Source organism: Prenolepis imparis, unplaced genomic scaffold (assembly GCF_030444845.1).
Source record: "Prenolepis imparis isolate NDT839.2.m4 unplaced genomic scaffold, iyPreImpa1.0 SCAF_10, whole genome shotgun sequence".
NCBI lineage: Eukaryota > Metazoa > Arthropoda > Insecta > Hymenoptera > Formicidae > Prenolepis > Prenolepis imparis.
Genome location: NW_028141168.1, coordinates 16,188,101 through 16,215,171, shown reverse-complemented (window position 1 = coordinate 16,215,171; position 27,071 = coordinate 16,188,101). Strand labels below are relative to the sequence as shown.

At 37.3% G+C, this 27,071-nt stretch overlaps 1 protein-coding gene and 1 long non-coding RNA gene across 4 annotated transcripts in view; one reads left to right on the top strand and one right to left on the bottom strand.

The window, feature by feature from the left end:
- LOC145941850 (uncharacterized) overlaps positions 1–27,071 on the top strand; it is a 163,179-nt gene that overhangs the window by 71,891 nt on the left and 64,217 nt on the right. The gene's annotated exons all lie outside the window — the stretch shown is intronic.
- On the bottom strand, positions 980–7,760 carry LOC145941878 (uncharacterized). The gene is made up of 3 exons (XR_014426247.1): positions 5,504–7,760; positions 4,485–5,091; positions 980–4,306 (listed from the first exon to the last, which is right to left on the bottom strand). It is a non-coding gene; the product is annotated as an uncharacterized LOC145941878 (long non-coding RNA).

Below are 27,071 nucleotides of genomic sequence, written 5' to 3'. Positions count from 1 at the left end.
GCCCCTCCGTGAGGATGAACTTAGGTAGGACGAGAACTTCCGTAGCAGATTGAGTAAGAGCGACGATGATCTCGATAATATGTATATAGTCGATCTTATTAAATCCATAGGCATGAATCATTGCTCGCCGCAATTTTTGTCCTATTAATTAGAAACCGGAGATTTTTATATCTATCTCCGGATTGTTAACATAATCTTTTAATTATTTGTCGGAAATCGCAAAGCATATTTTCAGATACATGTTTTTTTTAATAATGATGAAAATCATACACAATATATACAAAGTATGTCCCTTAATTTTTTATCATTATGGTACATAGAATATACATATAATTAATAATAAATATTAATTATAAATTAATATATTTAAATAGATTTTAATAGTAAATTAATAATAAATTAATAAAAAATAAAATAGTAAAAATTTCTGAGAGACTAATATAAAATTCTTTAATGACCGTTCTTTTTTTTGATACGCTTTTGACTCCTTTCCTTAATTTGATTAAGATTTTTATTTCGGTATTCATTAAAAAATTTGACGTTTGACGTGGCTTTGCCTTTTCTCGTAAAGAATGAACGAAACTCGACGACAACATCGAAATGATTACACACAGTCACCGAAAACTGACAATTATAATTCTTTGATCCTTGTACAACTCTCTACAGTCGTCTTACCTTCTTTCTCTCTCCTTCCTTTTACAATTATCGAGGAGAGACCACCCACGAGACATCGTAGATCTCTTAATTAATGAGTTTCACGGATTCCTCCTAAGAGATTCGTAAAATGATCAAAGTTATATTTTACTAACAAAGTTATTTTCAACATTCTCGCGTTCTTCGTCACAGATGAAAATACATTAAAATGTATACATCAGTTTTACTCACCCTCCGCATAAATAGACATATTTTATGAAACATTTTATAAATAATATTAAATCTTAATCTATATTCGTTCTTATACATATAGTCGCGAGATATTTCTCTCTTACTTATTTATATATATACATATTTCAAAGCGTGTAAATAAAATCAAATAAGATACACATACATCGACGTACATACGAGATGTCGTACGAATCTACGAGCGATGCGCCTTAATTAGCGGCCGGTGCAATCGCGCCAGATTCGAGCGCGGGTCGACGTATTTATACGCGAGAGCAGCGCAAAAAAAAATATTTTAAAAAATTAAGGAAATATATAGTATATGTATATATATATCTCGTCAGAGAAGGAAACCGGCGTGGCGAACCGGAGAGAGCCCCGGCTCTTCATGTAACATGTCCCGCGACTTTATGTAACGCCCGCGTCATACCGCAACGATATTTACGATCGTCCGCGGGATTATAATATCTTATTTCTGCGTGACGTCCCGGACGCGTATCCGGTTCTCCTAGGGCGCATGCGTGGGCCAGGAAAGCGCGAGAGGAATATTTTCAAACTTTCTCTCTTTCTATGGATGCATAGTTTTTATTCTCTCCTCCGTGGAGCACGTGCGATCTCAAAGGGATCGCGAATCCTTGAGTAGGACGATGCTCGCGTCGTCTTCGCCTTGGAACGTATCGATTCAACAGTATTGCTATCTTCCTTATTACGTCCGCTAAGGTAATCCGTTGATATCGCTGGATCCAAAGTGGGGCTTTACAGCGGGACGAGAAAGGAAAGACGGGGGCGTGAGGGGGAGGAAAGAGGGAGTTAAGATGGGGTATGCCGGAATCGAGCGAGACGATCTAGCATCGTCGTTTGTTCGCTCGCAAACTTAGATACGCACATACCAGAACCCAAGAGAGAGAGAAAGAGAGAGGCTTTCGGGATAGGTCGTTATTTACAGCTCGCATGAATCACGGATAAGGCGCCGAGATAAAGCTAATGCAATGCTTGGATATTTGTCGACGGAGTTTTTTTTTTTCTTTTTTTTGTAACGACTAGTCTCTCTCCTGGCTCGTAACTCTGTGCATTTCGCGAACAGCGTCTAATCATTGCACGATCAATTGCATGGTTATCCGATGCGACAGTAGCCGATAATAGTCGTTACGCGGCATTTCATTAAGATTATCCAACGATCCATTTTGTTCTTAGATTCGATCCCGTACGGCTTTTCGTAATCCTTGTCACGCAGAGATCGAGATACATATGAATTATTATTCGACATACCGCGATATATGGACGGAAAAGGGGCGCGAAATTGCAATCAGCGAAATAACAGAGAATGAAGGACGTAAAAGTTAGGAATTTTCCGAGTGACGATTACTCCAACTGATCAACTTAGCATCATGATCGAGCGTCACGTAGCTATATTTCTTTTTGCCTCCCGCTTCGGTAAGTTTCTCATGTCGACCTTTAATATCCGAAGCCATTGGACCGTCTATTCTATCCGCCTCCGCATTATTTCTCCCTCTACGTCGCAACTAAAAGGAACATACACGCTCTTCTCTTCACACGTTCTTCCACTTATAACCTTTATTCCAATAAAACTTCCCCGTACTGAAAATGGCAGGGAGGTATCCCGCTATATCCTGGGAGTGTGCACTCGGTTTCATAGGATGGTCCATCCCCTGACACCTATACCCTTGTCTTTATTTCTGCCGGCTTTATATGTGAGTCTCTCTACTTCTTTCTCTCTTTTTCTACAGCTGACCTTAGGTGCGACGATAGCATATGTCCTATAGAACATGATCGATTATTTTGCGATATCACGTTACGAAAGTTTGAACCTCGCTAATCCACATATCATTGTTATATAGTGATGATTTACAATTAGAGTGGGAACATTTATTATTAATAGCTCTGATAATCTTTATCGCTGGAAAATTCGAAAACCGAGATTTCCACGTGAAGTCAGTCGAAGATAAGGAATTTCTCGAAATGTTAGAATATTTCCACGCGGTAATAAAATACGAATAGAGAAGAGAAAATGTGCAGATAGGCAAAAAAATAAATATATTGCGCGTTGAGATGGAACGATGTGTTGCAGAACTTGAGAGAGGCATGTAATGATAAAGTTCTTAAAATACTAGTAGATGCAAAACCGTGAATGGGGACCGGTATTAAACAGCCCGTGTTAATATCGGTTTTTATTCGTTACTTAATTACAGAGCGATGCGGGAGAATCCAGAAAGGAAGAGATTAGTCTGAAGGATACAAAAAGTGAGCTTGTCTCTTTTTTTTCTCTCTTTCCCTCCTCTCTTTTTCTTTTGATTTTATTCAGCATTACCGAACCAGCCACTAATAATCCTGAATATCTTGACTTGTGCTCCAGACTTCTTAATCTTATATCCCGATAATTGGCCATCATATAGTACCAATATTATCGATTAACATCGCGTCCTAAAAGAGATTGCATTACGTGCATATATATTATAAAACTCTCGAGTAATCTTTAATTTTTGTGCTGATTATTAGAAATGCGCAGATGCATTAATTGATCTTCGATAACTTTAATGATAAATCGTTTTTAATGCATCGTTGGCATTTCTTGGCTAATTATTTCATTATTTCTAATCTCGAGTATTACAGATCAAGCAGAGATTAATAGTCAAGTTTATAGAATGATGATGCTCGAATATATACGCGGCATTATTAGTATCTCGAAATGAACAGAATAAACGATAAATAGCGGTATTATACGCAAATTTGGAGAGGGAGCGTTCCGACTTTCTGAAATATATCGGATGAAATCATCGCCGGTGTACTCGCGACGGAGGGTAACGAAAACAATTCCGCCGCATTAAGATACGACATTTTACGTTTTTGTTAAAAAGGTAGGACGCGGCAGCGCGGCGGCCGGTCATCAACTTCTGATTTTAATTAAAGCAGGAAGGAGAAGGACTGGAATTGGAACGTCGGATTCCCTTTCTGGTTGAATCGAGGAACGATTACAGAGTCGGCTCTTTCCTCTCCTCGTTTCCCTCGTGTTCACTCTCTCTCTCTTCCTCTTCCAATCCTCTCTCGGGCTACACCGGACGTTCTCTCTTCTTCTCTTCTCTCTTTCTCTCCTCTCTCTGCGCTCTTAAGTTACCTACGCAGACAGAAATATTCGCGGAGAGCCCCGCCTTGTGTGCCGCCATCATGCTCTCAACCGGCGCGCGATTATTAGGCACTGTAATGCGTATTTTCTGAAGTGACGTTGGCCTTTTTTTCTTTCGGGACGCCTCTACGAGGCCCTATAGCAAATTGCTTTCAGTGCGCAAGGGAGAGACTCTCTAAAAGCGACACGGCTTATCTGTACAGAGTGACAATTTGTTTCGGACTCTATTTTGCTCGTTAAGATTCGAATTCTCGGTGCAATTGAATTAATGTTCGGAACGAGCTAAAAATATATATTACAGCGTCAATGTTTAGATTAAAGGCGTGTAGAAGTATTGGTGCGACATATTCCTACGATTTAATTCAATTTATTCAGACTAATATATCTGGTTATATTAACTAATTAATTAATTAATGTATACTTATTTATTTAATAATATTTCTGATTATAATAGAGATACCTTGCGTTACATATATAGCACATATGTATAATCTTCATAGAAGACATGAGAGACGACAGAAAGGATGTGTTTTAATCTATCGATTATTATTACTTCTCACGTTGCTAATTCTCCCTATAATGTCTGAAGATATTGATCAGCGCCAATAGAGAATCGCCACACATATACACACATATACACACCCGGTCGAATTCTTGATGTCCTTTTTGTTCGTTCATTTCGGCTGCCCACTATCTCCCATATAGGCGAAGATTATATTCCCCTTCCAGCAAACCAACTGAATCGCCCATTCTCTCCTCCAGGATTCTTCGGAGTAGCTCGACTACGTTCCTCGGCAATTTGCATATTTGGGTAGGTTAAATCTAAAAACGGCCTGGAATGCACGACTAGTGAGATTGGGTAGACGCTAAATGAGTTCAGCGGCAATCTCACGGTAAAGAGAAAGAGAGATTCGCGCCAGTGCGCGCGCCCGCTTAGGTTGCGCTGTAGACTTCGATGAGGACCACTTTGTCACAATCGCTCGTATATCGTTCCGATATGTCCTTTGAGCTTGTGAACTAACGGCGATTTCAGTTATACGAATTTCCTTTCAGGCGACGAGGAGCCGCTAAAAAATCCAGAAATTACGCTTTATGAATTATTCTTTTAAATTAATTTTTTTTATTAATTAAGAATTATTATTTTCTCCTTAATTAATTTTTTTATAAATTAAGAATTACTATTTTCTTCAATTAATTGTTCTATGAATTAAGAATTACTATTTTCTTCTTAATTAATTTCCCGATGATTTAGAGTTTTAGAGATAAGAGTACACAAGCATTGTGTGACTAGCACGATTGTATAATTGTTTTATTTTTGTGTAATTATATTTTTTTTAAATAATTATTATTTTGTTCTATAAAAAAATATATTCTCTCTATAATTTGACGAGATTTTGTGGAAAAAAAAAGCACAGAAAAAATTTATATTTTTGCGTTAACTGGGATTTTCACAATAGTGAAAGTTTTATGGGTTCTTACCGATTCAATCTTGTCACGAGCAGAGGTTCGCTCTCGCTAAGAGCACCGCTATTATTACCAATATCATGAGAAGTTTTACGGTCACTTTGTTCCATTTCCTGCGAATCGTCGTGGCTGCAATTCGTACTGCATCTCTATTGGCGTATTCGGTCGTCGAAGATGATTCGCCGAAGGGGGACTCAAACGTGGATGGGGAATCCGATATCCGTTCCGGGGATAGTTTGCAAACACACGATAAGATTTCGGATCGAGTCAATTGCGTAAAATCTCTCCGAACTTTGCAATTACCAAGTTTAGTTGGCTCTGCGCGATAAGATGTCGCGAAAGAGATATTTCCATCTATGAAAGACAAGTTGTTTACAGCAACATGTGTATTTTATGGCGAGCTACAAACATTCGATTTTTGCGTTGCTATTTTATTTTATAACCGTGGAACACTGAAATGTTACATCGTCGTAGGTACACATGTGTACGACGAGCACATGTTATTTTATCAACGTTCTATCATCGACGAAAAATCTAGTAAAATTTCAAAATTGAGACAGCTCGACTTTGAAGATCGAAAATATCGGCATTAACCGAAACTCTATGAGAATGAGTATAGTACGAATTTTGCTTGAATCTGAAAATTCTTCTACAATTTGGAAGCGAGCCAAGGAGCTTCTCAGACTTGGGAAATTATCAGCGGTCCTCCTCCTCTCTCTCTCTCTCTTTCTCTCTCGATAATCTGCGACGCGACGTAAATTATTAAAACAAATGCAACGTACTCCCGAGACAGGTGTTAAATCACTCTAAAGTCCAATTCTCGTACTCGTCGCAGCCGATCAGATTAACGATCCATCGTACGTCTCAGATTCTCGTCTAGCGAGAATTTCAGCCGCGAGGTGTCCGACTATAAACGTCATACGGGAATTTACGATCGGGCTCCCTGACTTTTGACGATCGTTAACTTCTGCCTCCCAACGTAGCCGGCCCCGGTGTGTGTATTCTATTTGCTTGTCATTAGCGGAATTACATTTTTGACTTTTACTGTGATCAGAATCCGGCCCGAATGTCCTTAATGTCGGCCAATTGAAGATAAATACGATCGTGCGTTATATTATTCGCCTCCGTTACCGCCAGCGAAAATTGCGCGCTTTATTTATTCATATCTCGAATGATTATTTTTACGCTTTACGGAAATTTATTAAGAGATGATTACCCGAAGGACCTAAAAGATCGATGATTCGCGCGAGTTTAAACGAAAGCCATTTCGAGAAGACATCATGTCCGCACCTATCGTATAATAAGAAATCGTTTGGTCACAGCTGCATCGAACGAAAGTTCCCATTTGCGGACCCGCGATGCAGCTGCATCGGGCAAAACTGGTGTGCGTGCTGCATTAAAAATGCGAAACATCCGTGTTGTTTCAAATCTCTCCTCTAATTGAAGACTTCGTAGAGCGAGCGGACATTTCACTTGCAAATTAAAACACCTAACACCCCGCTCGGGAAACAAAGAGATAATTACATTTATATGTATACATCTAGCGCGATCATATCCTCCGACGCGATATCTCATGGGGGATTGTTTCTTCGAGAAAACGTATCGACCATATCCCGGCGTTTATCTGTCAGCTGAGACTACGCACCGACGTGTTCGATGTCATCCGCCGCTATCTTGATAGGAGTATGGGGGATGGGGGTGAGCGAGAGACAGAGAGAGAGAAAAAAGAGAGATAGAGAAAGGGCCATGAGAGATCAGTAAACGAAAGGGGAACGAGAGACCGACCCGTAGAGATCCTCGAGAAACTTTCGAACTAAATGAGCTCTGTTCAGGCGTATATTTCGCCGACGAGATTCTCCATTTTCCATTCTCGGCTACGCGATAGCAAAAGTTGAAAATGGCCGGCCATTGCGAGCATCCTGCGCGCTTTTAACCAGCCTTCGACCTTCCACTCACTTCCACCCTACGTATATACATGTGTATATATATGTATATGTATATATATATATATATATGCGCGTGTGCGCACGCGCACGCGCTTTCCCCATAGGATACGGAGGTCCGCGCTTGTGCGCTATGTAAACGAAAATGTACACCAAGTAAAAAGGCGGGCAAACTTTGCCGGAGAGGCACACGCTTTTACCTACCGACTCGACGTAACCCGGTTCATTTCCCGTCCACTTTATATGCAGATTCTCCGTCTTTCTCTCTCTCTTTCCCTATATTTTCTCTCCTCTATCCTCTTTCGCCTCTTCTCTCTCCCGTTATCCCCGCTATACAGGGTGTCCCATAATTCGCGAACCACCCGTCAGTTGCAGGTAGAGTAGGTTAAACTGAGTAAAAAAGTCCTCTACCATTTTGCGATTTTCTCAATAATTAATGAGAAATAAATTAAAGAAAATCAGCCAATTCGAGCGATGATAAGCGTGCAGCGAGAAGAGACAGCCCACTCGGGGGTCTAGAGTTAGCGCTACTCGTATGTAGTTACTGTCTTTTGTAAAGTGCTCCTCCCCGCTTCATCGCGCGCCTAGCAACCGTGTAACATTATACTGTTTCTTTTCGCCGCATGCTTAGTAACGATATGAAACTGGGCTGTCTTTTCTCGCCGTCGTCACGCGAATTGGCTGATCTTCTTTAATTTATTTCTCATTAATTATTGCGAAAATCGCAAAATGGTAGAGGACTTTTCTATTCAGTTCAACATGCTCTATCTGCAACTGACGGGTGGTTCGCGAATTATGGGACACCCTGTATATGTATGTACGTTCCCTTGTACTCGAAACTAACTATCGCGCGAGGTGAGCTAACGCCATCCTCGCCCCTTCCTGCCCTCCCCCTTAATACGAGACTGCCTCGTTCCTTTTGTTTAATCTCGCGCTTGAATCTACGTAAGAACGTTAGAAGGATTCTTCGCGCGACGCTTCCTCTTTGTTCGATCTCGTTACAGTTTCGCACAGTCGCTATTATCGCACGACTTGCAGGCTTGTCTCCGAAATCGTTGAAATGCACGATTACAGGATCGCGCATTCTCCATTTTGTTTGTTGTACGATATATTACGTACTCGATCCGATACGTATCTCGAATTTTTTTTTTTTTTTTTTTTTTTTTTTTGCGATAGATAATCCCTCCTTATTCTTTCAGCCCTCTCTTATATTTGCATATTCCGCCCCACGATAACTCGTAAGCCAGATAAGAAGGAGACATGTCGCGCGTTTTCCTATTCCTGTCTCTAACTCTGTAAATCAACTTGCATAAACGCAAGAGAATAAGGTTTGAAGAAAATTTTTCTGTTTGCATTCAACACACCACTATCGTAAATTAACGTTATTTCGCATTTGCATTTTAAAAGGAGATGTAATCGTAACAAGATCAGATAGTTAATGATTTTTACGAGATTATTATACACTCTGCTTGGTCGTAGTTTCTAAGCGATAGAAGAACAGTTTTGATTAGAAACGATCGTATTAAATAAAAGTATATATAATATCGTAGGAAGGAAACTCGCAGATATAATTAAGCAACAATTACAATTGCCTTTATTTGCCATATCTTTAATCACCGTCGTAATAACTTGTAAAAGAAGCATTAATCAGAAAAAGTGAGGAGTATCTAAGGAGAGTATATATAAGAGTGAATAGAAGAGAAAAAGAGAAGAGGGACCATTCTTCGAAAAGCCCACCATGTTGCATACCAGCAGCCGAGTACCTACTATCGCATCGACTGCAGTCAAGTTTCTTAATGTAATTTTCCTTTTTTTGCCTCCATACACACATTCGCTTTACGAGTAAAACTTTTGCCTCTTCCTCTGTTTTCTGTAGAAACCGTGTCCTGCCTCTTTTCTGCGCCACCTCCAGCATCTTTCCGATGCCCTCTCTATCACTCTGTAGCCCATCTGAGAACATGTATCTCTGTCTTTCTTTCCCTTTCTTTCACTTGTTCTTTTTTATGCATTCAACCGGCCGTTCGCACGAGTTTGCGAACTTTCATGATTCCACGTTGCGTCTCTTCCATCCTCCTTTTATGTCCCGCTTTGTCCCTCTTTCCTGTCGCAGAGGCGTTCAACTTCTGTCTGTAGGGCAAAATCCGTTGCGGTCGTTATGCGTCGAATTTACAGGTTAAGGGGGTTGCATCCGATATAAATCGTACGTTTAATAATTCATGAGAATGCAGCTTCGCTGCATTGTATGTATGTCGGCGCGAAACTGAAGCTTGTGACGGAGCTGTCTCTCTCTCCTCTCTCTCTCTCTCTCTCTCTCTCTCTCTCTCTCTCTCTCTCTCTGTTATCTAATAGTAAATTTTTGCCGCTAAACCACACACGCGAAAGATTTTCAAATACGCTCATTATAGACACGCACTTGTTACATGCATATGTTTTCGCATGCAAATAATGTTCGGATACGTAAATTTATGCTGCGGTAAAAAGTACTGAAACCGTCGAGGAATAATTAATGCTTATAATTATTAATACATCACACATATGATATTAAGGATTTATATTTATGTCGTTTATATTTATTTTTGTACTGCAATTTTGTATATATATTTTAGAAAATACATTTATTTATTGCTACCCCTTTGATGAAGAAGATACTTTATTATCGTAATTAAATTATAATTGTTTTAAATTACCGTAAATTATTGTGAACTTTGAATTAAATCATTTAAAATCAAATTTAGGCTTATATATATTATCTCAAATATATTATATTTATTGAATTCTTGTTAGATTAAAGCGAAAATCTATTTAAATTATATTTTAAAATCAAACTAGTAGAGAAACAAAGAAATCTGGCTTCTATATTTATTGGTTTGATCTGGAGATTTTACGAGCGAGGAACTGCTATAAATACTGTATTAATACGTGGTTCATTAGATGACGTCATTTTACGACGTATACTGCTATTTTAGTAAGCAATAACCGGAGGATGTATGCTGTTTCTTGACGATAGCGGAACTTTTCAACCAAATGCAAAATACATACTGTTTCATACATATGAATGAAAATAAATTATGTTATTTTCATCTAGGAATGTTAAATTACATTTAATAAATTTTTCTTTTTGATCACATCTGATAAATTATTTAAATATATGTATATATCCATATATATATGTATATAATGTACATACATATATGTAATATATTTTAAGAGAGATGATTTCTTTTATTTAATTATCGCAATAGAAAATTCTTTCTTTTATATCATGTTGTTGATTTGCAATTATGAAACAAATGCAGTGAAGATTAAATCGATCTCATCAAAAATTTAATACATTACAGATAGTCAATTAATTATTTAACATCGTATTTAATTTTGAGCCAATAAACATTTCCAATAACTGCATAATATTACGCTATCGATTGCTCAGTATCTTAGGGAGTAATTAAATAATAATTTTTGATAGGACTTGATGATGAGTACTCAATCTACGATTTCGATAAGGAATGCCCAATAAAAGAGCCATATTTGATAAGGACAAAGACTGGAAAATGTTTCTATTGGGATTCATTCGTCTATTGGATTTTCACCTTGAAGTCTTCCGGTTCTATATTCATCCTTTACCTGCCCGACAAACGGTCGAGATAAATCTTTCGAAAGGGATGGTTAAGCCGTATCTCATGGTCCTTTAATCGTCCTGTCTCGACCAAATATATGTACTTCGTATATATAGCTACGTTATTTTTTTCGGCCTGCAAATTTCGTTCTCCCCCGTCTTATCGATTCGAGTAGCCGGATTCGTAAATGTAACTTGTGGATACGTCAAAGTTAATTTGCAGGGAGTTTTCTTCAGCCATAGAGCCTGAGATCCCTTCGCACTTCTTCGCGTTTCCGAGCCCTTTTCGAACGTTACACTAAAAGTGCTTCGACAGAAGACAAACAGAGGGGTTACGCTCCGTCGAGAGGTATCCACCATGGATCCATCCATGGCTTAATCCTTATTATTACGTGAATCCTATATATTCGAGCCACGATTCGTGGGATACAGGATCGCTCCCTACGTTTCTCCCCTCACCCCTGTGTCACGTGTGCTAATTGCTGAAATGTTATTTATGATTCTAACCGACGCTCGGTTGGCGCACACGTTTCCAGAATGGTAATGCGGTTAACCAACGCTCCGACGTCGAACACGCTTTATGGCATTTCCACTTGAAATCGCGAGACTCGAGACTCGACTCGCTCAATCTCGTCGCCCTTACATAGGTACATACACGCACAGCTTGGCGTGCACCAAACTCCCCATTTCAATAATCTCTATAATGTAATTTTGTCCACTCTCTCTCTCTCTTGTTCGATAAAGTATTATAATTTACGGTGGATGCAGAAATGCCGTTATCATTTGTCATTGTATGTCGATAATGATGTTGAATTCGACTTTTTATCAAAATTGCACGAAGAAGTCAATCTGAAGGGAGATCCATGGTTATTTGTAGTCCATTTATAGAATAATTTAATCTTAATATCTTAATTTATAGAATAATGTATTTACGAAATGATGGTTTTATATTTATATATTATATATATTATGTAAATTAAAATATTAAATTATTCTATCAATTTAGACTACAAATAACCATGAATCTTCCTTCCGATTGATTGACACTTTTGTGCACACACATTTTTATATATAATTATAAATTATATATATAATAAATGATATTTATAACAAATAAATTATATAATATAAAAATCATAATTTTATATATATAATAAATATATTTTTAGCTGGACAAAAGCTTGAAGGTTCTTATAATTTGCGAATAATAGAGCCTATACGAAGTTTTCATCAGCATCAAATGTTAATTAGTAGCTATTCTTCACGATGCTGAGTGTAGCATACTATAAAGTCGCACGTTTCTAGAATGGGAATGCGGTTAACCTATAGCCGGGCATTGAACGCGGTTTATTACGTTTGCATGCGAAATTGTGCATTCTCCGCAATTTCTGAATCATTGGTACACCAGTTGCAAATAATAGTTACAGCACCGTTTCGCTAACGTTTGAATGGCGAAATGTTCCGAGTGTATGATATTTTAATGCTTTAACGATGTTTTAATTTTTACAATATTAACTACACAAATGATGGCTAATTGTCTACCATTAATTATATACTTTAAGAATAAAAAATGACAGTAATATTACAGTAAAAAATAATATAAGATCAGAGGTTATTAGAATGAAAAACTTATTTAAAAATTTTAATTTTTATAGCAAAAGATGTTAACTAGAAGTTCAGAAAACACAGAAAGATTAGCTAAATGATATACAGTAATAATATGATACAGTTCAAAATGCGAGTAGCCTGAAGAAAATATATGTATCGTAATTATGATTGTGCAATGTTATAAAAACTAGCATCACAAACATATTTCTATTCATCTCGTTTAAATGTGTCGGCGCATATATGCGGGTATCTTTAAATGATTTATAACGCTCGGAGTTATAACCGCGCGTAAGAAGTCTATTTCGCGACTCGATCGCCTGTTAAATCGCAGTTTGAGAAGAAAAAAAGAGGCGAAGAAAAAAAAAAGACAGATAGTTAAACCGCTCGGCGGTCGCGACAGTATTATTTACGACTCTTTCGCGAGTAACAAAGGTAGCCCGGGATCGTCAATCCGTTCGCACATTGGTATACTATATATGTATAAAGGCGCAAAGTCCGAGGGCGAGTCGCAAATTATCCGTCATTGCCGAAATGTCCGTCGGGATAAGGATCAACGCGGGAAAATTACGAATGTGAAAATTAACATGATCGTAAATGCGAATGACCTCGTAAAACACGTTGTTGGAGGAGATTTATCGAGGTATTCGCTTTCTTCCCGTATAAACGTATAAATTCCCGGATTATGCGTTGCATAAGTAAAATCGCGCGCACGCAAGGTGAATCTCGCGATATTGCCAATAATATTATTAATGGCGGCGATGAAAATCGATACGCGCGTTATTATCGAACACTCGATTCTCATCAACATATAGGGATATGGTCGATTTTCCAGAATGATATTCGATGGATATTTACATGACGCGATTTTAATTGCTCCCTAAGATCCGATCATTAGGCTTGACGCTAAAATGTACATCGTTGCATATAAAATACAATTTTCGCACGATCGATGAAATACAATGTGCGATAAGATAAAATGAATGCGTGGCTGTGAAACATCAGATCGGATATATTTTCAGAGCGTTATCGGTTCGCAAACGCGGCGCGGTCGCTTAAGCAAATGTTAAGTTATGCGTAGGAGGGGTAGGCGGGAGGTAAAGGGAGAATCTGCATAACGCGAGAACGCAACGTCGAGCACGCGAAAAGGCCGTTTTCATTGTTCGCTTAATGTTATATGTATTTATTGTTAAGCAGATAGACGCACAGCTGATTTACGTCATGACGCGCGCGCGGGCGCACATGCGCACTAGTAGTCACGCGCGCTCGCGGAATGGATTACGTCTGGTGCCGATATGCATCGCGCGCATCTCTCTTCCACACACACACACGTACAATAATGCGTTTACGTTTGGATTTTCCGCTTGTTTAACATTTCACGTCTCTACATTTTTGTATCCGCTATCTCGACGGTTACTCATCCGGTTAATTGAAACAGAGCGCGGAGAAAGAGAAAAAGAGAGAGCAAAAATGCGCGAATATCATGCGAGAAACCTATTAATAAAGTGTACGGTCTCTTAAGATCTTTATCGTAATATGTTTTTCACCGCATTTTATTAGCGTCTAACCGACAGGATAAAACACACAAGACCGATTCTCTTCGATGATATCTCACGAACCATTTCGTCGTGTAATTAAATGGTACAATTATTGTTATCGAGACATTGCATTATTCGTAAACATTGTGGGAAAGGTAGAAAACAAAATATTAACTTTTTATATTTAGCTGGATGCGATACGCACACATTTTTTATTCTATCTGTTGTATATTCACTTGAACAAATTACGTGTACGTATTTTTCCGCCTCATTAGCGCATATCCGATTATTTTATTAATCTTGTAATACGAAAATATGCGAGCGAGATTATCGTTGAGCATATACGATTAAATATACATATAATCGGAGCGGAGAGAAAGATAAGAGTTAGACACAAGATGTAGAACAAAAAAAAATTATAATCTAAGAAGAACCATATATCATTTTGTTTTGCTATATAAACAGATTGTTGATCGATATGCAAATCGTAATTGATGCATAAATTCATTAACGAGATCGTTTAATGTGTTTTTCCGAGATTAATAACGAAGATCATCTTTATACACACAGATGTACACAAGGATATTTATCGACGCGAGCTAATGAATCTAATGAGTCGCGGCTTTGTTTGTCTATGATGGAATACGCCCATCTAATTTTGCTGGATCGCCGAATCTCTCTCTCTCCATTTCTCTATCTATCTATCTATCTTCTTATTCTTTGTCTATGTGGCCATTTCGAACCCTCTTTATCCTTCTTCTCCCGTAAAAGATTCCGAACGATTTTGGTGAAATTGCCACTGCTGACCAAAAAGTATCTGACGCCCATATAATGCCCCCCAAAACCCGTCCCGTGTGTCTTGGATTTGAATTGTAGCGACGGTTTCCTCTTCTTCCAACCATGCTAACTGCGATGAAAGCCAGAATTCTCGGTATATTCGTGCACGTGCGCGTTCGCAATATTTTAGGGAAAGATCTGCGAGGGAGGAGGTAATATATATATGTTTGTGTCTCTCTTCTCCCGAATATATTGTATACGCGTATAATTGTCATAACAAGTACAATTATAGAAAACGAGGGAATATGCAATTGCCGTGCTGAGAGCTAATGAGCTAAACTCTATATATAAATATGACGCTTGCGGTCATTCGAAACTCATTGGCACAGGTTTGTTATTGTCGGCAGAGACGATTTCCTTGCCTTTACCGTGGAATACGCGCGGCACGCTCACAACGATATGATACTATATGTTTTCTGCGATTCTGATATGCACGCAATATTCTCAAAAGACCAGTAGGTCTATCGTTGCTTTTTAGATTAAGATTTAAACTCGGCAAAAATGTACATAGCTGAATGTCTGCATTTATGAAGATAGAGATAGGATCTTATTAACGCGTATAAACAACATTGTACTCTCATATTAAAGTGGATAAGATTTTGCTATCTCGCTTCTTGGTCAAATAATTTTTCAAGATACACTTTAAAGATGTGTCTTAAATTATATTTGCAATTGTAATGAAAAAAAATCTGGCTCCGTTATATTATCAATATTATCATAAATCAGGAATATCGAAATAGAAGTGGTAAAAGTGCACTATTGTCCACTAGTGTAAATAAATCAATATGGGGCAGAAATATTTGATGAATTTATAAAACAATCTTTTAAAAATATTCTACGACGTGCAACATGAACCGTCATTGCGAATTCTCTTCTGTCGAGTATCATTTCATCAAGATTGCAATTAAAAAAAACTTACTTCTCAATTTTTGATTTTATATTTATATTTGATTTGATTAATTATTATTCGTTTTATGTATATCAATTTATTCTTTCAATTATTATTACAGATTATTATATAATTTATTATTTCAATTATTTCAATTATCAATCCATTTATTACATCAATTATTATTCGTTTGATGTATAACTTACAGTGTTAGAAGAAATGTCTCTGATAAGGTCGAAGCGATATATCCGTCATTACTCGATTCGATAAGAAGATTTTTAGCCGTGACAGTGAAAAATCGCGCGTCAATGATCCGAGAGAGAGCAGTTGCCATGATATATCGACGTCGGTAGCATCAGTAGATTGGGGTTCAGACTCTACACTCTCTACAGGAATGGCCGTCCTCTCCCTTTCCCTTCGCGACAACCGGTAGCGAGGAGAATAAACCGCCAGGGTCTCTCGAAAAACCGCCGGGAACCGGCATCGCTCGACAATGTCTAACTAAGATGGCCGCATGCATGTATTCGCGCGAGCGTCCGCGTTCGAGAGCATCTCCTCCTTACGTAGGGTCAGCCCGAACGCATAGAATGGCGCGTACGACACGACACAGACTCTCTCTTGTCAGCTAATTAATGCGGCTGAGTATGCCGCCGAGGAGGCATAAATATGCGCGAGCGACGTGGAACGTAAACTGCGAGATATACAACTCGGTTACTATCCATAATCGGGATGATCGCCCCCCCGGCACGATTATCGCTTCTTAATCAACAATCGCTCGGGAAATTACGACTCGCCCGAAGATACGTATATGTTTCTTGTGTGAATGAGCGTTAGATAAATTTATTTGCCGATATATGCTTCTGTGTGAGTTAGTTTAGGTATTGCAAAATTGAATGCTGATGGTTGTTACGTAACCAATTACGTATCTCGTTTCGTATATTCGATTATCCATACGTTTATTAACAGCTTTATATTCTCTCTGTTTCTCTCTATCGCTCTTTGTCTTTCATTTTTTTTTTTGCAATCTCTCATTAAATGTGAGATTATCAATGATGTGAATGTCTGCGTGTCATTATGTAATGTATATTCCTGTAGTAGCATCGGCTACTGCAGTATATACGTGTCAAATCAATAAGTATATTTCTTAACGAAATAATTAAGAAATAGCGTATTAACAGAGTCTTGATATTTTACGATTATTTCTATAAGAATTATAATAAAGTAATACAATTGATTGCATAAATTGTAAATGAGCGTTTAATTGTTTTGTATCTAAATAATCTGAATTTTATTTTACATTAAATATAGGATAACGGATTAATATTTTTTTGCGTTTTCTGTTAAATTAATGTTTGATAAATATATTAATGTAGCAGAGAGAAAGAAAAGAGAGGAACAAGAAGAAAGACTTAATTAGTGCATAATTACGTTTTACGAAATTTATGCAAGATTTATGATACTAAATATACCATTGAATTAATTCCATTCACATACACACACCCATTTGCCAACGCAATCATTATACACATGCATTAGAAAGAAATTGAGACATATAGCAGAAAATGAGGTAAGCTAGAGAGACTGTCATGTTTATGGTTTATCGATAACAAAGCGTAAAAAATTGCTAATTTCTGTCATCGTATTCGAAACTAATAGCATCTTACGTTAATTAATCGTGCTCGACATTATTCGAATTATTGACTTAGGTGACATTGATATAGTTCATTTCCTGGAGTTTTTAATATATCGGTTGCAATTACACGGTACAAAGCAATTATTCAGTGGAACAAAATAGAATATATTATGCGGCTTACGGATGATATAATTAAACTTAGAAGTTAATCATAAAAGCTGTTGGTCCGAATCGACATAAAAAGTAGATCATAGAGTAAACGGGAAATTCATAATGATAAGTTGCCAGCAAGAAAGGGAAGTAAAAACCTAATGGAACATCGAGAAAGTCTTGCAATACGATACGTTTTTTTAGCCCTTGAAATTTTATTATTATTATTTTTACGCCGTAAAAACTTTACATTGTACAAAATTAGAATATAGCTCGATCTGACTAGCCAAAAACTAAATCTCTTGTTATAGGGAGGGTAAAGGTTATTTAAAAATAAAATATTTAATAAAATATTTATAAGATAGATTTTTACGCAACTTTTTTGATCGCATTAGAAATAATTCGAGGATATGCAAATTGTATATAAGCAGAATTTATTTAGATAAACTAGAGTTGTCGAATATCATCTCCATATCTTCTTTACGCGCAGGAATATTATCCGGCGTAAAGAAAATATACCTATAAGCAGCAGGCAATGATTGAGCTACATTTCCATTCCCTATGGCTCTCAATTTCCTACGATTCTTCGATAAATTTAAATTTAGTTGATTAACATCAAAGTGTTTTCCATAATAACAATTTGCTACTATTACTTATTATTGTACAATATATGTGACGAGTGAATTTTGCACAAATATTGTTTAATTAATGTAATAGTTATCATTATGATATACTGATAATTATAATATAATAGACTAATTCTTTTTAATATGCAAATTTTATTGTCTCTGATATTTCATACTAAAACAAAATAATTAATAAGAACAGAAAAATAAACACAATATATAGAACGTTTCTTAAGAAACGTAATATATATCATTGTGAGTAATTAAATTAGAATTTTATTTTTCTTAATTTATTGAAATATCTAGCCAATTAAATCGCACAAATTAATTGGACAGAAATGACAATAAATAAGATCATATATTCGTGTATGTAACTTCGGTAACTTTACCGATAAGATAAACGCGAATACAATATTTTCATAATTGTCTTGTAAATAGCTACAATTCTTTACCTAGCGGATACAATTTTATTTTAATTAATTTATATATCTGATTTTAATCAATTTATATATCTGATTTTAATCAAATTATTAATGACAGTAATTATTGTGATCCTGATATTATTATTTTCGCATTTCGAGAGATTTGTACTTGACAAAGATATTTGCATATCCATAACTAGTTCATTGATGCCGTCGGATGTAAAAAATTTACTGGATGCGCGATCCCAACTTTCTTTAGTTTTCTTTAATAATGATATTGAATAATTTTTCATCAAAAAAAATCTTAGAAATGAATAGCGATAATTTCACAATAAATAGATTTCCGTAATGTATCAAAATTATATATTATTAAACATCACGGGTTATCTTACATAACATGCATCATTAATTTCTATTTTTTTTATCTAATCCGAAATAAAACAAAAATTTGTTCCAATATTATAATTATATTATAATATAATTTAAAATAAGGAAACGGAGAGAGATTGTAACTCTAACAATGAAATTACCTTACACGCATTACTTCTTGATAGAAATATGAGATATATCGATATGTAAATGTCGCCAATTTATCCAGAGGCGGAGTTGATCGATTATCGATTTTTTTTTAATACACTCGACAAACCAACCAACGCACACAATTCACTGAGCGCCGCCATCGATGATAAAAGCGTAAATTGCACATTTTTTTTCAACGCAACACACGGAAAGCACAACACGATTCTCACCGATTCTCACACGAAGCTCACCGGTTAGGTGATCCATGCTCCTTAGACAAACTTCAACGGTAGAGTGACAGAAGCGCAGCGACACGACACGCATACCGACGACGCGGAACACTGACACACCTTGGTTGACGCACGCACTGACAACACAGAATGGGACATGCTAGAGTGGCATTTTACAGTCAAGGTTCAGCCCAAAGAAGGCTGATTACCCCTTTACGATGCTGCCTTTACGTCCCGTCGCTTCTCAGACGGAGGTACTGTCAATCCGGTAGGTCGGATTGCGCGTCACCTTGCGTACTATATCCCTCTATCATAAAAAAATAAATAAAAAAATAAAAAAACGTCCGCTCCTTTCTTCTCTCTTGACGTTCGGTAAAAAAAAAAAAAAACGTCGTATAAATTCTAAATTATTAAGCCCAACTGCGCGGGCGGTAGTTAAATTATCCCTCGCGGTACGAAGGCCGAAGAATCCCTTTGGACTGCGTGTACGGAAGGAAGGGTTGCTATTTGCCACGGTGGTATCTCAGCCTTGACGCGTCTTGTCGGCAGTAAAACGCACAAAACAACCCTTTTTCGCTGACCGCTCGTTGACGATCCCGGGTCCGTAACCTTGACTCGGTCTAAAGTGCGGTTAATAGGGCCGTCGCCTTTTTTTTTTTATTAGTGGCTTGTTAAAAAATCTTCCAGGCAAACTTGTCGCTCACGGAATCTGTTCTTATATTTTTAGTTGCGCATATGCGATTGAGAAAAAACCTTCATATGCTGTAGATATGTTTTCAACCAACATAATAAAATTAATAAAATTTTGCACACATTATATAATACAATATTTAATTGAAAAATTTGTAATTATATATTCAAATAATAGAAATAGTCCAGAACGATGGTAATTACATATATAATATAAAATTAATAAAATTTTGCATACATTATAATTCCCAATTGAAAAATTTGTAATTAGATTTTCAAGCCATAAAAATAGTTCAGAACGATGATTCGTTATATCATATTACGTAAATTAAATTGCGTGCATACGAGAAGCATGAAAAGCATATTTTTTTAAATTAAAATTTCTATGCGCATCGACAACGTAAATAAAAACACATTTATCATCCTTAATAACTTTATACATTATATTTCAAGTTTCGATATAAATTTATAATTTCGATGTTTCTGTCTCTCTTACTCCTTCTCTCTCGTGAAGGAACTCGTTTCACGTGTTACAAAGTATATTCTTCGCGTAACATTTCCGCTATATTCCTTGTATGTATACCAGAATATTTCTCAACAGTCCGGCGAGCTACCAACTGCGTGTGTACGCGATACTTCGCGGTTATTTTTCTCGCTCGAAGGTCTGTCTTCTCTCTCTCCCTTATCCTTTTTTAGTAAAGCGAAACGCCTCGGGGAGGAAATATTGGATATTACGGCGAGGCAAGGACGTGGTTCTGTTCTCAGACTGTGGCACCTTTCTTTGTAAGGTTTAGACTTTTTTTTAGCCGCTGGAGAACCGAGAAGTGGGTTACAAAATATTTTTCTTCCATCATGGTGAAACGGATGGAAAAACGAAAAAAATCGCGAAAAGAGGATTGATTCGAGGTGATTTTGATATTCGAATCTAAATCAGCTGTCTCGTTATTCACGTTTATGTTTCATTAATTTGACATCGTATATATTTTTCTCTCTCTTTCTGTAGCTAAAAAGAATCTATTAATATTTAAAGTATTGTATGATAAATTATCGTCAAGAGCTAACATAAAATTCTCTCCTGACAATAAATTTTGCACTGATTGTATTGTCATATCAGTGTCTAGGGTGATTTATACAACGTCTATACTTGCGCCCAACTGTTGCACGAAATTTGACGCTTGCTTAAGGTACAATCATGATCAACCTTCGCTTCCTGATACAATGAATTACTTTCTCTCCCTCTCTCTCTCTCTCTCTCTCTCTCGCGTTATATACATACGGTATCGGAGAATCGAGAGATGACTCTCGAACGTACACGTTTCACAACATGATTTATGCCCGGCTGATGGTTTGTGTGCGCAGTCACTGGTTTTATGCGAGCGTTTTAAATGGGAGATAAACATAAAGAGGCCTTTTATGGCGCTATCAAATAAACAACTTGACTCCTCCTTCTGCTTTGCCTCTCTCCACTTTGCTCTGCTCTGCTCGACACCACCGGGCCTCATCTGCCCGACGTGTTCCTCTTCAAGAATCTTGCGGGGAAACTTTTCGGAGCGACGATTCGATGGCACTTGTAAATCGGTCAGGCTCCTCGATTTTACGAGGACGTAGTGCCGCACTTGGACTTGAACCGTTCGTTCGCGTGTATTATCTTCTCTCGAGGAAAGAAAAAGTGGTTCTTTTTTTTTATTTATTTTTTATTATATATTAAACCAGACGCGCGTATAAGGATGAATGTGCGCCCGATCGGGGCGAATACTGTCAATCGTTATCATTATTATCTGTTTCTCATATATGTGTACGAGACCGTACATGGACCAGGATCGATACCGGATTTAAAGTCAAAGGTCACGAAGCCCGTAATAAGGAGCGGAGAGAAACATCTCACTCTCGCCGAGACATTTTTAAAGTGACATAACATCCAAACGATTATTTTCTTTTTTGTTAAGCTTACACATTATATATTTTTTTCCAAAAAATATAAATAGAGAGAAATTTTTGTTCGTTCTTTCTGAGCGAGAAAAAACTGTGTGAAAACTGTTTGAATTATACAAGAGACGCGAAATACGCTTACGATGCGAATCGAAATTCCAGCGTTACAGCCGATAGAAATTAGCGGTGATTGTCACTTACCGATGTCCGTGGTGGAGTCGGAAATTCGGAATCCCGGGATGAGCTGAGGGCGCGCGAGCATACACGTACGTATACGCAATGGCGGCCATGACGGGCGCAGAATTCCGGCGTCGCGACGCTTGTCGGGCACGCGGGCTCGTAGTATCGACCACCGTGGGTGCGAGCGGTTGGTCGGTGGAGAGATCAACGGGGGACGGAAGGGGTGAACGAGCGAGGGGAAGTGGAAAGTTAGGGGGTAGCTGGCGTTAGGCTACCACGCCCAACCCTCGGTGCGATCTCGGAAGCCCTATCTTCTCTCCCTGCAGGGGAGGGCAGCACCCACCCTACGCAAAGAGAGCGAGAGAGCGCATTATCATATATTTTCCTTTTATATCCCTTTCCGAACTGCACTCTTATCGCTGTCCCTTTTCAAACTCTCCTACTACCACCCTTCTATGCTACTCGTTTTCGTTTTGCCGTTCCGCCTTTTGTGGTCCTTGTTTTTCGCCGCTCGATTCGCGCTCGGTGTCTCGCCTCTTTGGTCACTTTATATCGAGGAACGGAGATTAAGGAATTTCGTCGTGGTGTGGTTTTTCGTCGGGAGGAGATCTCTTCGAGAAGGTCCTTCCAAAAATCCGAGAGATAGCCAAGTTGTTTTTCGTATCACTTCGATGTGTTTCAATCTAGCGATTTGGGAGACCGCTTTGTCCCTTCCAGAAGGGACGTCCGTTTCTAATTAACACATTATTACGGTATACCACTGGAAACCTTTTTGCATTTTTATTACTTACGGATACAGTTAGAATAAATTTCGAATTAATTTTTTTTTATATAATGAGATAATTTTTTATTGTAGCAGGATAATTATTTTATAATAAATCTTTCGATAAAAAAACTGACACTCACATTCCTGTAACCGATAGAGATATTGAAACCAATATATCCCGTCACGTAACTCTCGACGGTGTAAGATACAAAACTTGGCGTTATACAAATAGCTTATAGCGGCCATACTCGCCGAGAGATATTTTTATCTTTCCTATATCCAAAGCAACGTCGAGATTAATAATATGCGGTGGTCAACGAACCGAAATGTGCGTGCACGAGATCATGTAACTTGCGTTATCTCACAACGGGATAATAATTTGCTCTACCCGAGTTCACATTTGTCTTTATATATCTCTCTTGTGCGTTATAATTTACATAAAATTAAATTAGAATTAAAACTTAGCGGAAGAACATTTTTTTAGACATCTGAAAATAAGGAATCTCGTTCCACTAGATTCATACCCTAGATTTATATCCGAATTTATAGATAAAACGAAAATAATAATTTTTAAATTTCTAACATATACTTCTCTCTTATTTCGAAATTAAAATCGAACTTTGTGCATCGAGCATCGTGATGAAAATTATATATTTGCGCTAATATCTAAACAGAAAATAGAAATTTCGTATAATAAAAGAGAAATAAAAATAACATTTTTTTAATAAATAGAAATAAAATCTGATTAGCGACAAGAGAGCTCTCGTATAATTTTACCATTATCTTAATTCGTATACTATACGCAAATTAAATAATTTCCCTTTCTCTCTTTTGGTACACTTAAGTCTGGAACCGAAAAGTAAAGGAAGGTAAGGTAGATAAGAAGTCCACAGGCGCGCAATTATCATTCGAATGCTGCAAGGTTGCCTCTGCCACGGACCTTCGGTTTTCGTTTTCACGATATTATACGCTCGTACTAAATACTTCTGGCCCCTGTGTACGACGTCCGCGCGTTATCCGGGGATGGGATTCTATCGTATGTATACTTTGGCGAGAGAACTTATTTTCTTACGCTGTTGTTTGTTATCGAATTTACTATAGTCGCGGCTAAATTTTACTACAATCTCAAGTTTTTGCCAACACGAGAGAATTTCGCGGCGGGACTTGATAAAGTCCAAGTTTTTTCTAACAGGTCGTGGTGTTATTATACCGTTGATGCGTAATTTCTTAGCACCATTTACAGCGCCGATTATGCTGAAGATAACGAGAACGATACGTTTCTTCGATGATGTCATTCGTGCGCGAGTTGCGCTTCTTTTTAAAATATTATTTTTATATTTAGCATATATTTTTTTAAAAATCTATATATGTACATATATGTACTGACCCACGCATTTAATGTAGCGATTGAAAAGAAATGTAGAGATTTTCTTATCTCATGCTCATTATCGTCGACGTAATAAAGCAGACATGATTATGCCTGAATTTTAATTGAAAAATGTTGCGAATGCAATATGCAAATTGGCCAAAAATCTGGAGAGAGCGCAAATTTATATAACAAATACCCCATTAACGACAGAGAGAAATATAATATAACGACTCTTGCAATGTTTGTTAGTTAAGAATTTAATATCGGATTTATACACATATAATGTTTCAAAAAAAATTATTTAAATTTATTCGCGATATAAGAGCCGAAGCTCGAAGAAATTAATGATTGATTTTGAAGAAAATAAAATTGCAAAATCTCTTTGTTCGAAGCTACTAGAGCGTCCTGCAATTCTATATGCGTTTCTATACATGTCTCTGCTCTGATGTTTTAAGAGAGCCATATGCGTGCACGCGTGTAGTAAGCCTACGTCATCGTCACTTTACGACACAAGGCCGTGCAATCGCGAGCGATCATCCGCCGACCGACATCGTAAATCCGACAGGGGTTCTCAACCTTATCGAACGGCCATAACTCTGCCGCGTTAAATCCCGCTGAATGTGCTGGTTTTACGTTGGTTAAACGTCGCAGTTGGTCGCATTCTTTACGGGAGGTAAACCGTCTTATTATGCCTCGCTTCAAATGTTTTATGCGCACTACTATTGCGACGCAATGGTTTACATAATTTTAATTATGCTCGCTTCACGTTTCTTTTGACAGTGACAGTCTTACATTGAAAAATTATGCGCGTTGGAAAGAAAAATATTCCATATACACCGAAGAAAAAAAAAAGACACTTTTCCTTTAATAAAATTGCGTATATATTTATTATATATTACGCTTTTATTGTTTTTATCAAATGCAAATATTGTCTAAATAGGCGCGTCTTATACTTTGATATTCTATCATTGTTCTCCGCCATATTTCTTTCCACTCACACTCTTTCAATACGGGCGCACACACCGCAATTTCTAGGATTTTTCTATAAGAATTCTCATCACGTCGCAATAATAGCAGTTTGCATTCGACTTGGAATTGAAACGTAAGACGAGGCAGGATGTGACCGAGACACAGGGCGATTGAATGCAACTATGTTGGGCATTCATGCGCCGAACCTCTTTCTCGAAAGCGTACAACCTGTATTTAATACTTGTACATCATTTATCTCTTATTGTATACACACGCGTATAAATACAGATATAGATTCAAGGAAAAATATAGTGTATAATATTTAATATTAAATAAAAAAAAGAAGTTGACATTTTCAGAGAAATTGCTTTCGCGAAAAAAATGTGAAATCTTTTCTAAACGTGAATATTCCTCAAGGATTTACGACATGTCAAAAATAGATACAAAATTGTACGAATAACGTGTGTTATCTCTGCAATGAGTCTAATGCACCTCGAGATTCATGCATTCCTCGAAAGACTCTACGGAGACGATGACCACTCCGTGCGATGCGGTCAAGAACGGTGCAAACGACCCTCCAAGGCCAACCACGCGCAACCCTTCTATGGATCCGAACAGTGCCTATGCACTTTACTTTATGTCACCCTGAAAGGCTACTAGTATCCGAGATCTTGGCCTCTCGACATACCTAATACATACCCTTTTCTAGTTTCTCCAGTACTAATATATTTTAACACGTAAATTAACATTAACACTTTACGCATCGAAATTTAACAGCGTGCTAATCAAATGCGCGAAAAAAGTAAAACAATTTCTTTTTTTTTTTCGAAAATATTAACGTTAATACGCTCGAAGCGTTTACATTTATTAAATGTGTGCTCTCACTGTAACGGCGCGTAATTAAATAGGTGCCGTAAAGTCGTAATTAAATAATGCACGGCTCTTTTGTTCCGTCAAAAACAAAGAAAACTCGTTCGACTGCTCTGAACGCCGGCGCTTCGATGCGCTAGCGTGAGCAACGCGATTCGGCGTTGACTTTCTGCACGAGACAGTGGCTCGTATAACGCTTTTATTAAGCAGTTAAAGTTTTATGAATGTGTCAGTCGACGGACAGCTACCGCGCGCGCGGTTTGCACCGTTGGATGTCTGACAGGGACACACCACGTGTTTTGGTGACACAGCGAGAGATGTCACAAGCTGATCCGCCCGAATCGAACAAACGAGCGTGTTGTAGGTATACATATATCTCGTAAAGCTGAAGATTGATAATATTGTATTGCAATGGTCGTTCTCATAAATCTTAATTAAATATCTTTTAAATTAATACTTGCCGTATATTTTCTTCCGCACACTCTTTATTTCTGTCTTTAGGAAAAAAATTAAATCATCATCGTTAGTATTAATTAATGTTTTCAAAAATTCTGAAGAAAATCTATTGTAAATATTCCATCTATTTCCAGCAAGAAATTATTTTATAAAATAGTAGCTAATGAAAGGCCAACTTTTAATCAAATAATTAATTTTTTCTTTATGAAATTTAGAAATCGATATATTTTATATTTATTTTACTTCTTATTGTATCTATGCAATAAGACTGACAATCAGATTTGTATAATTTACGAGAAGATTTCATGATTGATGAGAAACGTCAAAACAGAAATATAATGTGCGAAAA